Consider the following 13,319-nt stretch of genomic DNA (forward strand, 5'->3'; position numbering starts at 1 on the left):
GGCATCAGGACCGTCAGAATGACCTCCTTGTGACTGAGAGCACCTGTGCCTTTTCACCATTGGAGCAAATACCTGCAATAACTGAAATGTTGGCAGTGTAGAAGGAACCAAGCTTTATGCAAGATTTATGTGAATCATTTCATAAATGCCAACCTGGATTGAGCATCAGTTTGGTTATACAGTGGTATGAGTTTGTTCTGACACATTTATAAAAGAAAACGGGAAAGGAAAAAGAAAAGAGACAAAACCTCTGTGTTAAGATCATCTTGAACCCTGAAGGGGAATTCAATCACTGTGATTTAGCAACTACTCAACAAATCAACACAGTTTACAACTAAATTATGGAGACCTCGAAGCCAAGCGATGTCATCTGTAACATGAAAACTGAGCTTCAAATGAGCAAATTATAATAAAATTCTACTGACTGTATCATCCTCTTGGGAATTGGGAATCCATGCATCATGTTGCCAGGAACATATGGATGATCAAAAATACTTTGTCCTGGGAGATGCAGCACCATGGTTGAGCAGAGAAACAGCAGGGATCTGCTCAGCTCACTCAAGGTGCTATTCTTTTTTTTTTTTCTCATGATTTTATGTTTATTAGCTATGAAGGGGGTCTCATTAAGAACCCCATTTTATTCATATTATTTTTAATTTGATAGTATTTTCCAGATGGACTTTGCGTGAGGAAAATAATCATTCTCTTACTCTTTTATATGTGAGGCTAAATGTGGTTAATTCTAACAGTCACATCCTGTTTTTCCTCATGCAACATTCATCATCTTTCTTTGTGGATCCGGTTCTTTAGTATTAGTGAGAGGACTTCAAGGGTTTAATCTGGAAAACATAGCGAAGAATTTACAATCTGAGGTTCTTGCTGTACCTTCTTTGTCCTGTACCTGAAGTGACTGTTGCTGTACGTCATCAGTGTGTTGCGTAATGGACCTGTAGGCGTCAAAAAAAGTTTCTTCTTCTAAATCCTCAATCCCCTGACTTTTCCTGTCAGTCTCAAAGAAAAATATCCGGTTACTGCTTTTTGAATATCCGTTGTTTGTCTGCCTGTGTTTCTGCTCTGCTCCCACCGTAAATGTCTTTATCTATACCCGCATTATCCTGAACAGGGTTACGGGGGGGAGCTGATCCCAGCTCACTTTGAGCGGAGGCAGGATACCCCCGTCCATCACAGGGCCAACACATAGAGATAGACGGAAACAAAGACCATTCACACTAAGGGCAATTTGTAGAATCACCAATTAACCTGAGATGCACGTTGAAAAATAAAAAAATAATTTGCAGCCACAGCCTACATTCAGTAGAAAGTGATAAATTGTAAAAGAAGCAATATTGATTCTCTGCTGCTGGGAGACAGCAGTGCCCTGAAAGCACAGAGGAGAACTTCATTCTCAGCAACATGGCTGCATTTTCATCAAGGCAAAGCGAGCAACTTCCACCGAGTCGAATCACGCTGGAGACCCTGTGTGGAAGAAGGTTGTTTGCTTGGGGGTTGCATATTTTGAAATAATGTGCTGAATGACATGATCGCACACAATATTTCAGGTCACGTGACATTATAGCACAATGGAAACTGTACACATTGCACAGAGAGTGAAGGGGTGTAAACAGGGTTTATACCAGCCATTTTAAAGGAGTCACAGACAGTAATACCAAGATCTAATCAATAATCATGATGGATGTTAATGATGAATCTTTGGACATAGTGACATTTTCAATTCACTCATAATAACTGTCATTTTATTCAGCTGTTTTGACAGTTTTTTTTTTTTTTTTTAAATGTCACTTTATGGTGGTATTGTCGCCTTACTTTTACAGTCCCTAAACAGGCACAATAGATGCTTTTAGACTGGAGGAACTTTTTTCACAGTTCTAAGAACTGTTGGGGGAAGCACCCCCTTTTTTGTCTGACCTGCAGGAACTGAAAACCATTGCAGTTCTTAAAACTTTATTTTGGAGGACTTTTTTTAAACTACTACCTCAGGCTAGTTACTGTCCCAGTACAAGAGGAACTATGGTGACGTAAGTGTACGGTGATCGGTTTGACATTTTAACCCGCAATCAAACAGCCTTTCCCGTGGGGGAACTGCGCTGCCGTATCACTCTGTTCAAAGCCACCAGACTCCCTTTACAAAAACAGTCATTTTGCATCGCAGAATATGTGAGTTGCTGGTTCACCGCTGCCTCGATCTGTGATGATTGTGGTGGTGTTTTAACATATTAGTTTGGATCTGAACTATGTCAGACAATAACTCCCCACTGGGTAACTCCTCGCAAGAACTCCCCAAACGTGTCTGGTTTGGACTTTTGTAAAAATAACACGACAGTGCTGCAGCCAGTTATGTGTTCAGTGCAGAACGGCATTCTCTATGATATCGGACAGCTCAGCAAATGAAGACGTACCAAATGCAACTTATTGATCATGAGGGATTACTTTCATGAGTCGGATCATTTAAACGCAGGGCCGTACATCCAATAACCCAAAGAAAGTAAGGACTGTAAGATACTGAGGACGCCAGAGAATACGAGATGGCGTTAACACCGAAACATTGTGCTTCGATGCCACTTAGCGAAACAACAAACACTGCTAACACTGGTGCACAGACGCTATCAACGGAAGCCTAAATAATTCCATCAATTACAATACAATACAAATACTGATGAGGGAATCTCTGTAAATACTAGCTGTGCCAAGGTGACAAGAAATATGATTTTAATGTATGACTCAATCAGCATTACATGAGTGCAAGCTCGACAGTTCCCTGAGGTATCTTCATTTCCTTCGTTTCCTTAGTTTAAGTAGCCGCAGGCAGCCATATTTATTCAAAAACAGGATAAAAATGGTCTTTTTAATCATTAATTGGAGAGAATATGTTTCATTCAGAGGGCTAGAAGAGCCTTTGGGGACATACTTGCTACATGCCAGTTATAACCAGTTAATTGACATGATGTTATCTCCGTGACCAGAATATATGCTTATATAAGGGACAGGAACTCAGGCTGGTCTCAGTCATGATTAGATTACTGAATTGGTCAAGCTCAGTCTGCCCCAAACACCCAACAACAGTTATGGTGTTTAGGCATTTGATAATGTGAAAAATAATCATTCAAAGCCATCTAATCTTAGATTGAAAAGAAAAATATGAGCGAAAGTTTCAACCGATGCTGAAAAAACATATTTCTGACACATCCGGGTGCACCGAGTAACAAGACCTCGTCACAGTCAGACCTCGATGTTAAAAGCAGCTTTTGAATTTGAAAAGCTGAACGGCTGTGTCTGGTTGACTGAATGTAATTCCCTGTCAAATTTTCATCCAATTATACACACCACACAGTGACAGATAAACTTGGGGGACGGACTTGTTTCTCCAGCCGGGCATAGTTCTGTGCCCCCTAACAAGAGTTCAACAGCGTCTTTGACATCATTAATTTTCTCTTCTTCGCTCAGTTGCAGCAGCAGCTGCGGCAACACAGGGTAAAGAGCTGAGTCACTTCAATAATGAGGCTTGTTCAGAGGCTCAGAGTGGATGTGAAAAATGAAAAATACCAACCCAGTCAACCACACTGCAACTCAGACAGCAGATCAGCTAATGGGAAAGTGAAAGGATGCTGCAGAGCTCTGCTCCCCTCTGTTGGTCATGCGTGCATACTATAAACAGTATTTTACAATGCATTGGAACGGCTTTGTGTTTGTTAAGTAGAACTGCAGGCACATTATTGTTTCTGCTCTAATCCCTGTTGCCATGCTGTGCCGTAGTGATGACTGTTTGTGTCCTTTTGTGAGTGTTCCTGTAGAAATGAACTCTTTTATTTTATAACCTAAGGTGTGCAGGCCAACTTTAAAGCTGTCTGTACAATGAGTCTGCAATGTGGTAATAAGTTGATTTTGAATGCTTGGATTGAAGTTAAATTAAATGTTCTCTCCCGTAAAAGAGAAGCGTGATGTCTCTCTGGTCGCCTTTGTCAAGTCATTTATCTTCAGAATAAGGAATAATTGAATGGGCACAGTGCACCTTTACATCCCTCTCAATGCTCAATGCTTTGACTTGAGGATGTGACATTCAGTAGCATTGTCGACTGGGAATCCAATTTTTGTACTCCCTCCTTAAAGTGAACTGCTACAGGATAATTTAACAGCAAGCATTTGAGGTATGTTTAAGTAGTTTGTACAATGTGTCCTTTGGAAGTATTTTACCACTTTTGGTCCAAATGCTTGTTATAATGTCATTTTGCTGTGAATCAATTGTGGAAAATATCGTAAATTTGAAGGGTAAATTAACTAAATGATTGACATTATTTGTTGTTCATTTACAACAATCAAAATCCGACTAGGAAATAGGGTACATCAAAAAAGGGATATTGAGAGTGAGGCTGCTGCTGTACACCAACAAGTGGATTTTTTTCTGATTTTAAATTAGTTTTTTATGCTGCCTGGTGGTTTTTCTCCTGCAAATCCAATATTTTTGAAACGGTTTTCTTGCGAGCACATAACAATCCCACATTCAACCTGTGGAAATAAAGAGATAAACGCAGCTCTGACAAAGTACTGACAGCTGCAGATTCCTTCTTTCACAGCTAATTTTACTGAGTGTCACGTTTTGCAATAGCTTGAAAAAAGAATCCCATCCCCACATCATCCCCCACCCCCTGCTGTCACTCTGTAATGTTAAACTTGCTCTGCTATATCGAGGAATATGTAACATAGCATGCATCCAACTGTGCCTATTTAAAGAGCGTGGTTAAGGCTTTTCATAATGCGACGTGAAGTTGAAAAATGAAAGGCAATTAAGACATCATGAGAGGTCAAGCAGGAGCGGCGAGACCATATCCTGGAGTGTAGCAGGGGTCATGATCATTTCATGATTTATTTCTGTATTATGTTGAGGCCCAGTCAAAGAATGCCATAATAAAAAAATAAAAAAATCTCCACACTTGAACCATTTTATGACCAGAACTCTGTGGTGTCAGACACAGCTGCTGAATCTAATGACGCATAGATAAGACAGACAGGACTCACCTCTAACTGAAACAATACAAACAAAGGAAGTCAGCCTATAGATGTATTTTTAAGACGTTTGATGTGAGTCAGCAGCGGCAGCTGAGCATATTGCAGAGTTACATATCTTCAATTATAATGTTCTCTGAATGCTGCTGGGATATCTCAATGCAAGTTTCAGATTCCTGCTTCACAATCAGCTTCACCGGGGGGATTGTATTAAAGGCAGAGGTGTAGTCCAGAGGAAGCATATGTATGTTTTTTTTAGCAGGGTTTTTCCATTATAACACTTCCATGCAGTACCCAACTGTTTTTTGACAGCACCTGATAACCCTGCCTTGTTTTTCCACTTTTTGGGGATATATATTTTTATGTCAAACAGTGCATTTTAGATTTTGTTTACACGTCAAAATTACATGAAAATGCACGTATTTTTTGGTCAAATAACTGCCCATCACACCCGGCTGCTACCATAGCCCCTATGCCCTTCAGAAACCCTGAGAAAACCCTGCTGTTAGTGTTCAGGTGTTTTAGAGTGAAGTGCCAGGACCACTGCATCATCCACAGATCTGGGAACGGTTAACAGCTGACCCCGACGGTAATCAAAAGTGGCCTGTTATTCCAGAGATCCACATTAAAACTTAAAAAAAAAAATTATATTTTCTTGCTGTGCATTGAAATACAGGGCTTAAATGTTCCAGCCCTTAAATCCCCTACAATTCCCTGTACATCACTGTCACGCTGTAGAAAGTATCACTGGAATTTGAAATTGGACATACTTTTACTGTTAGCCCAAATCAATGTGTGAGTTTAACAGCAAATGTCAAGGATGTGTCGGTCTGAGCGCTGCAGACGACAACAGCCGCTTAAGGCAAGGATCTTAAATCATTGTGCAAACACACAAATGAAATTACTGCTGCGTCATGGCTCCTGTCAACATGGACTTTGGACCTCGGAGAGAAAAAAAAAGGAAACCCCAAATACATTACATCTAATGTTGACCTGTGCTTGTGACTGTTTTGCTACTCTACATCGAGGAACTAGAAAATCTTCAAATATAATTTGAATGTGCTATCTTGATCGACTTTCCAGGAATGCCTTCAATTATTTAAATGATGTCAGATTCAGATAAAGATGTTAAACATTTAAATGACTTCCTCATAAATTGTATAAACGGGGTTGAGACGTGTCTTCCTCCTCATCATAAAAAGCTGTGTGGAGGGAAGCCTAATCAGGATGTAATTGTTTTGGAGGTGTTAGATGGTTTGAACAAAAGTTTATTACAACAAGGTTTCATGTACCAGATCAAATTTAATACCTCTTCCACTGCACATACTAACAATGTCTGACTGCGTTAAGCTAAAATCATTATGTCGGGTCTGATGTGACACATGGAAATCCTGAATACTGAGAGTCCTTGTTTATGACTCGATAGTAAACGTGCCCTCTATTGTTTTCAAGTGTTCTGTTGGTCCTAGAGATAATCTACATTGTGAACCTTGACCTAGAGTTCCGGATGTTCCCTGGTAAGTCTGTCCCTCTGACTGGCAGGAAAACAAGACCCGACAACATAAATTATGTTTCCGTTACGGCATGAAATGTTTTTTTCAAAAGCTTTTTGGTTATACACCTGACATCATGAGATTCTGTAAGAAATCTTCCCACCTGGTATGGATCTGCCTCTGCAGCATCTATTTTCTGAATATTTCACATCTAAAACTTGTGTTCTTTTTTTTTTCTTTTTTCTTTTTTTTTTATACTGCACCTGTATGTTTTAGACTGTCCAAAAAAAATACATCTTTGTTGGGTTTCAGAGGTTTAGTAGCTGGCTGGTAGGTTAACAGCAATCAGACTAAAACGTATATTTTATCAATGTATTAAACTATCTAGTTACAGCGCAATATATGAATGTGTACTGTATATGGCAACCCGATATCACGGCAAGGCATGTAATACACCACGTAGGCATGAGGATACTGCGCCAGTGTCACATTTTGCCTCACGCAAGCGTGAAAAGTATACAAGTGCCGCTCAGGCACCAAAAAACACGTGGTTAGGTACCCTCTAGTGGACTGACAGTTGTATTACATACTCTGGCATGATATCAGGTCGTGTATGGACATAATGGCCAAAAACAGATGCAAGATATCGGAAAATTCCTCCTTACTCAACTTGTTTGTCTTTGTGTTCAGAGTCAAACTGTACTGTACACAGACTGACATAAATGTTGTTGCTGCTATTGTTATTATCATTACCAACAATATTGCATCATCAGATAATAACTTCGACATTGCCAAGTTATTGTTTCAAAAAAGCAGGAAACAATTGACCGAAACAATGTCCGAAAATAAACAAAGAAATGACCTTCCATCATACTTTATTGGAAATACAGACATAACAATGGTGCGAGCGGTTCAGGGTGTTTCAGTGTCATCTCAGCCAAGTTAAGATAAAGGTCAACAGGAGCAAGTATTAGTCACTAATACGGTGTAATAAATAACCAAACAGTCACTCAAAAGGAATATAATCACCAATACCAAAATATAAGAGTAGCATATCAGTAAAGGTCATTACTTATGTGGTTCCCCAATTTTTTTTTTTTTTTTTTTTTTTTTTTTTTTTTTTTAAACACAAAAACTCCATTAAAGGGCCACATAGTATGCACTGGTGTCAGTATCAACCACTTTCAACAACTATCTCCTTTGTTTGTGATGGGTGGGGTGTTCTGTCGCTCCCCTCAATGTTTCCAGCCCTGTATCCTCAAACTGTGGGGGAAAACATCAGGAAGTTAGATAAGTACACATATCGTGACCAGGGGCACGGTACATCCTGTACAGTGGCCTGTAAGGATGTTTCCACAACACCAGGAAATATTCCCTCTTTAACAATGGATTATTTTGAAATCGCACGGTATATGAGGAAGACTTGATGAGACACACGATGAGTAAAATCTCTATCACAAAACCGATCAGAAGAACAAAATACTGGCAGATTATGTTTTTTAATGTGATGCTCATTATGGTCCTGACAAGCAGTGCTGCTGTCCACTTCAAACATCTGTCTGAAGACACTTCATTGTTGCATTGTTGCTTATCAATCTGCTTTGGCAGGTTCTTGAAAAATACTTTGGAAAGTGCTCTTAAGCAGCTTGTGTAGCAAAGACAAACAATGTTGAACAAAACTTTAAGAGGCCACTCCCCCTCATTTCACATTTTCCTTGGGAACGAGTTTCTTCGTTCTGCTCTGGGCTGATAATAAATGGGTGGGTTTGTGCACAAACTACCGAGTCCTTTCCCAAGATAAAGAAAGACTGATTTAACATGTTTTGACCGTCCCACGACGGATGTTTCCCCAACACTCAACGTGCAACAAGTGCTCATAACGATGTGTTAGAGGGAACACTTGCCTTTAACAGAACAGAATCATGGATCACACGAAGTGCGCAATTTTTCTTATTCGTATTTTAAATGAGCGCATGCTCGTACATATTTCAGATGTTTGGCAGAGTCTGGAAAATGCTGCCAATCAACAAACAGACAGGGGCTAAAGTGTGGACCGGGGGTGTGGGTGATGGTTAGATCAGCCTTAAAACATGTACAAAATGTTTCACAGATCGCCAAAGATACAGCTTCTGTGATTATGGAAATGAATTTCTCCCAAAATTCCTCCCATTTCCTTGCAAAGTCCATTCTGAAGCGCTGCAGACTTCCAGCGTCACACCTCTGTAAACTGCAGATAACTGAGGAGTGCCTAGACAAACTTTCTCCCATTGGAGCACAGTGAAGTACACAACATACAAGACAAGTAACAATAAGAAAAACACCTTTTTGAATGGAGAGAGCCTTTAGAAAACGAATGCGTTTATAAGTAAATCGATAAAGTATGTTAATGAATTAAATTCCACCTCAAAGGTAAGATGACTCTTTTGTTTAAAAACCAAGAAGTGCACCACAGACTCTTATCTGCGGTTCTTCCTGCGTCTTCTGACTGAAAGTATGCAATGTGTCTCATTTGGTTGAGGGAGATAGAAAGTCAATTAGAAGGTCATAACAACTCTTCATCAAGTGTCTCACTGAAGGGGGGCTTTCCAGAAGACTTTACAAAACTAACTGATAATAAAAATAAAAACTCCATCAGTAATGATAGAACAGGTTACACAGAGAGAATTACTCGCATGTGCATGATCAGTAAAAATGAGACTCGTAACTTCCCCTAATGCCATGTCATAAAATTAGGTTGTAATGAATGTATTCTTAAATGAAACACGTCTACTTTATTCTACGAGAACACGTTATCTGTATGCAGCTGCATTATGTTACAAACTGCTTTGCACTGAACCCTCCCCTGCGAGTGAACTATTCTTAACTTGGTATTGTGCCATGATATTCAGCTGTCCTTAGGGCTTTAATTAACAGGTTTTTCCCCTGCAAGAACAACGCCAAGAAATCTGTGTGTACGCAACTAAACCTTGAAGTGAGACACAATAAGTCATAGTAAATCAGAGAGCTCAAGCAGCTATGTGCATGCAAACATGGGTGTTGCGTTATTAAATTATGCATTATTATAAAAATGCATTATTAAAAGCACTATTGTCACTAACACCATGAGGATAACATTCCCTGAATATTTTCCCTTTTGATTTATTAACCGTCAAAAATAATGCCAGCTATCTACCACGAAGCGGAATGACGTGTAATATTTTCAACACAAGACATAGTCTGGTAAATGATATTGTTGCCCCTTTAATGTATGGCAATGATAAAGTCAATTAAAAAAAAAGTGTTGAACTATTAATTATATTTATATCATTTTTCTATATTTTATCATTTATATATTGATTAATATATAATCAATATATGACATACATTGAGAACATCAGTACAAGAAAACCGATTTGAAATGACACAAATAAATGAATATAGCACCTACTTTACACAGCTGCACTACGGCAAATACATAACAAACATATGCTCTGTAAGACATCACGATCCATTAATCAATCATCTTCAAAGGCCAAAGAAACAATATAGTTCAAATCAGGATTTCACATGTCAACAGGGGGCAGAAGCTGCTGCGCACTGGTCAATTATTTCTTACTCCTGCCATGCTGTCTTTTGGTTTACTACTGAACACACGCGACAACCAAAAGCATCTGGTCGGAGGACCCGGGAAGGGCGGAGAAGTTCAAGGGTATGAGAAGATGTAAACCCATCAGGACCCCACATCATAAATCAGAGATCAGCTCCAAACATGAAGGCCAATGAAGTGAGGTCAGTATGGCCGAGTTGTGCTCCTATTTCTGAATGCTAGTGAGAAACCTGACACCACAATTATTGGACCTGCATATAATTGTGACTAATATGTGCCGAATATCTCCGAGATCAAAGAGCTGTGTTGTGTGTGACACCTGTTGTTGCTGCCCACCTACTTTTTGAACCCCTAAAAAAAAGGTAAAAGGGCAGGTGGGGACAGATCAGATACCTTTCAGATACCTGGGAACTGAAAAAGACAGAAGTCTGTCCTCATCTGAGCACAGTGACTGTGTATGAGAAGACCCTGCAGCACCTCCATTTGTTACTGATGAAGCGCTCGAGGTTTTGTGTCTTAATAGCAGATTGTCTGGGACTTCCAGGGTGGAAAGAGTTCAAGTTAGGGAAAGGTTGTTGATCTGATCAAATATAAACAAAATTATTGTGTCTTTAGAGACTGAGTTTTTTTTCTACATTACAGCACACAACGGTCTTTCCCTAATCTGAACTGTGAGTGCTGAAACATAACCATCAAAAAGTCAGTCAATGCTCTAGTCACTACAAGCGGATATTGTGCTGCAAGATCTGTTTTGGAAGAACCCGAATAAGTTGTCAGTGGATATATAAGTGATTAGAAATACATTAATTCACAATGTTTCTTCATGCTGATTTAAAATGCCATCCAGTCACAATTACGTTTCCTTCATCGCACCTTTGCTGTTGCAGTTTAGTGGCGTAGGGATGTTATTTCAGAGTTATGGGAGGTTAAGCTCTGGCATTAACCTCAAAAAGCAAGCAATGCAGGACCTCCCTAATACTTACTGTAAATGCACATACTTTAAATTTGAAATCAAACATTTGCAAAAAAAACTGCCTAATATTGCAGAATAGAGCACAATAACGCCCTTTCAGGTGGTTCCAGTTCAACTTTCTCATTTTCAATCATCTCTACTTTCACATTCTGCGAGGCTTCAGCACAAACACATGACAAACGGATGGATCTCCATGTCTAATCAGAACTCCGTGTAATCTCATGCAGGTTGAGCTGTTTGGTCTTTCTGTTAACCCGGAGATGTAGAGCTACAGAGCAGCAACTTTCACTCATTCCTTTGTATTTTCTCATTGGGCGGCCCTTACACCCTCCAGTGGAGACAGAGCTATTCATTTGGCAGAAAAAAATGTTTGTTTGTTTTTCATGATCAGTTTTTAGCCTATATGACCAGTGATCATGTCTCACACTCCTCAGACCGCTTTACTCTAATCTAACTTAATTTCCTCTGTTGGTAAACTGTATATGTATCCCACCTGTGTTATTGTTTCCTTAAACAATGGCAGTTCAAAAGAAGAACCTGCCATTGATGCTGAGCTCACTTCTGATTGAATTGTCCTGTTATTTGTAATGTATGCTTGATGTTCACAAATAACTGTTTCGAGGACCTTTAGGTTGCCAATACAATGCACAGTACACTACAGGGGGGAAAACGTAAGACAATGGATATATTTCTCTAAAGCCTATTTATAAAAGTAGGTCAGTAGATGAAAAAGCCTCCGATTTTGTTTCTCAATAGGGTTGTTCTTTGAAGTCGCAGTACGTTTTGACTGTGTTTGCATTTGCACCTGTTTACCAGCTGCGTTATTTGCATTCTCAACGCTGCTGTGGCTATTAGACAGAACACCCCGTTCACTTACACGTGGAAGTTGTGGACTGTTCAGTGACAAAAGGCATGTGACCTTCAGGGCTGAACGCAGTGAATGAATTAACTGTTCAAGGTGCTACAGAAACAGAAAACAAACCACCGTTCGACAGCTGGTGGATGTGTAGTATGAATAAGGAACAGGACAGTGAAAGTGTGGTCAGCAAATGTTTTCCCCAGATCGAGACCATGTGACACACTGCCTCTGTGCAGGGTCCACTTTCACCACAGACAAGGCAAGAACTCTAGATTTATTCCACAAAATACACTGACATTGTGCAGGAATGAATCCATTCACAGCAGTGTGAACAACAGAAAAATTCAAATGATTTTTGATGGGACTATTATAAGACAGAGGTGGAAAAACTGTAATGACTGCCGACTGTGGTCAGACCCTCGTGTGTCAGGGTTTATGGTGTCAAGTTATTTTTGTGTCCGTTTCATGAAAGCATGAGAGACAGTTTTGAGAGAATATTTCTTGCACTGCAATCACAAATCAATTTTGGAATAAAAAATACAAACTGACAGTAAAATTATTTAGACTGCAAACCGATTATTCCTTACAGTTTTGATAGTTTTGCTCATGATGCCTCTCTGTTGTGTCACAATAAAGTTTTCATTGCGAATGAGGTCTCTTTGGTTGCAAGTAAAACAACCTTTGCTCGCAAGTTGAGTTGGATTTTATTGGGTGGATTGACACTCATAAAGGAGCCAAGAGTTCCTATTGGTGGGTTTAGCTTATTGGTGGCTATAAATACACATTTCCCTGGTTCCCATTGTAAACACTCGACAGGAGAAGACTGTGTTGTGAAAATCATGGTATTCTACATTTTAAAAGCATTTCAGTGAGATCTCCCACCGTTTCCTTTAACTTCGTTCAGCAACAAAAACAGAAGTCCCAAAGTATCAACTGAATCAGTCCTCGTGAGCCTGTTATGAGGGAGTGGTTGGTCACTGTCCTGTGGTTGAACACTTACAGTAGTCCAGTGATTTGATGACTGCTTTTTAAATGCTGACTGAAATTAAAGTCATGTGTCATATGTCATACTCACATTCAGACCCGTATAGGGACAGGAAACTTCCTATTAAGTTTGGTCAACTCTCCATGACAAGAACAGACTGCATCACACAAAGTGGCCTTTTAATTTATTGGCATTTGATAACCTGGTCATTGTCACATTTCATTTTTATTTTTCCCAAACAAGCAGTTTCAAAAGGCTCACGTCATTCTGCATTGTTTTCTGCATCCTCTGTCGGGGGCAGTTGACCTTCTCCGCTCCAGAGTGGAGATTTATGGTTTCTAAACTTGACAGTGGAAGAAATTATCTTACAACTCCTGCCTTGACAAGTTGTATGTTATTAAACC

This window comes from Embiotoca jacksoni, unplaced genomic scaffold, assembly GCF_022577435.1.
Source record: "Embiotoca jacksoni isolate LCO1_2020_lvr unplaced genomic scaffold, fEmbJac1.0.p SCAF_10, whole genome shotgun sequence".
Classification (NCBI taxonomy): Eukaryota; Metazoa; Chordata; class Actinopteri; family Embiotocidae; genus Embiotoca; species Embiotoca jacksoni.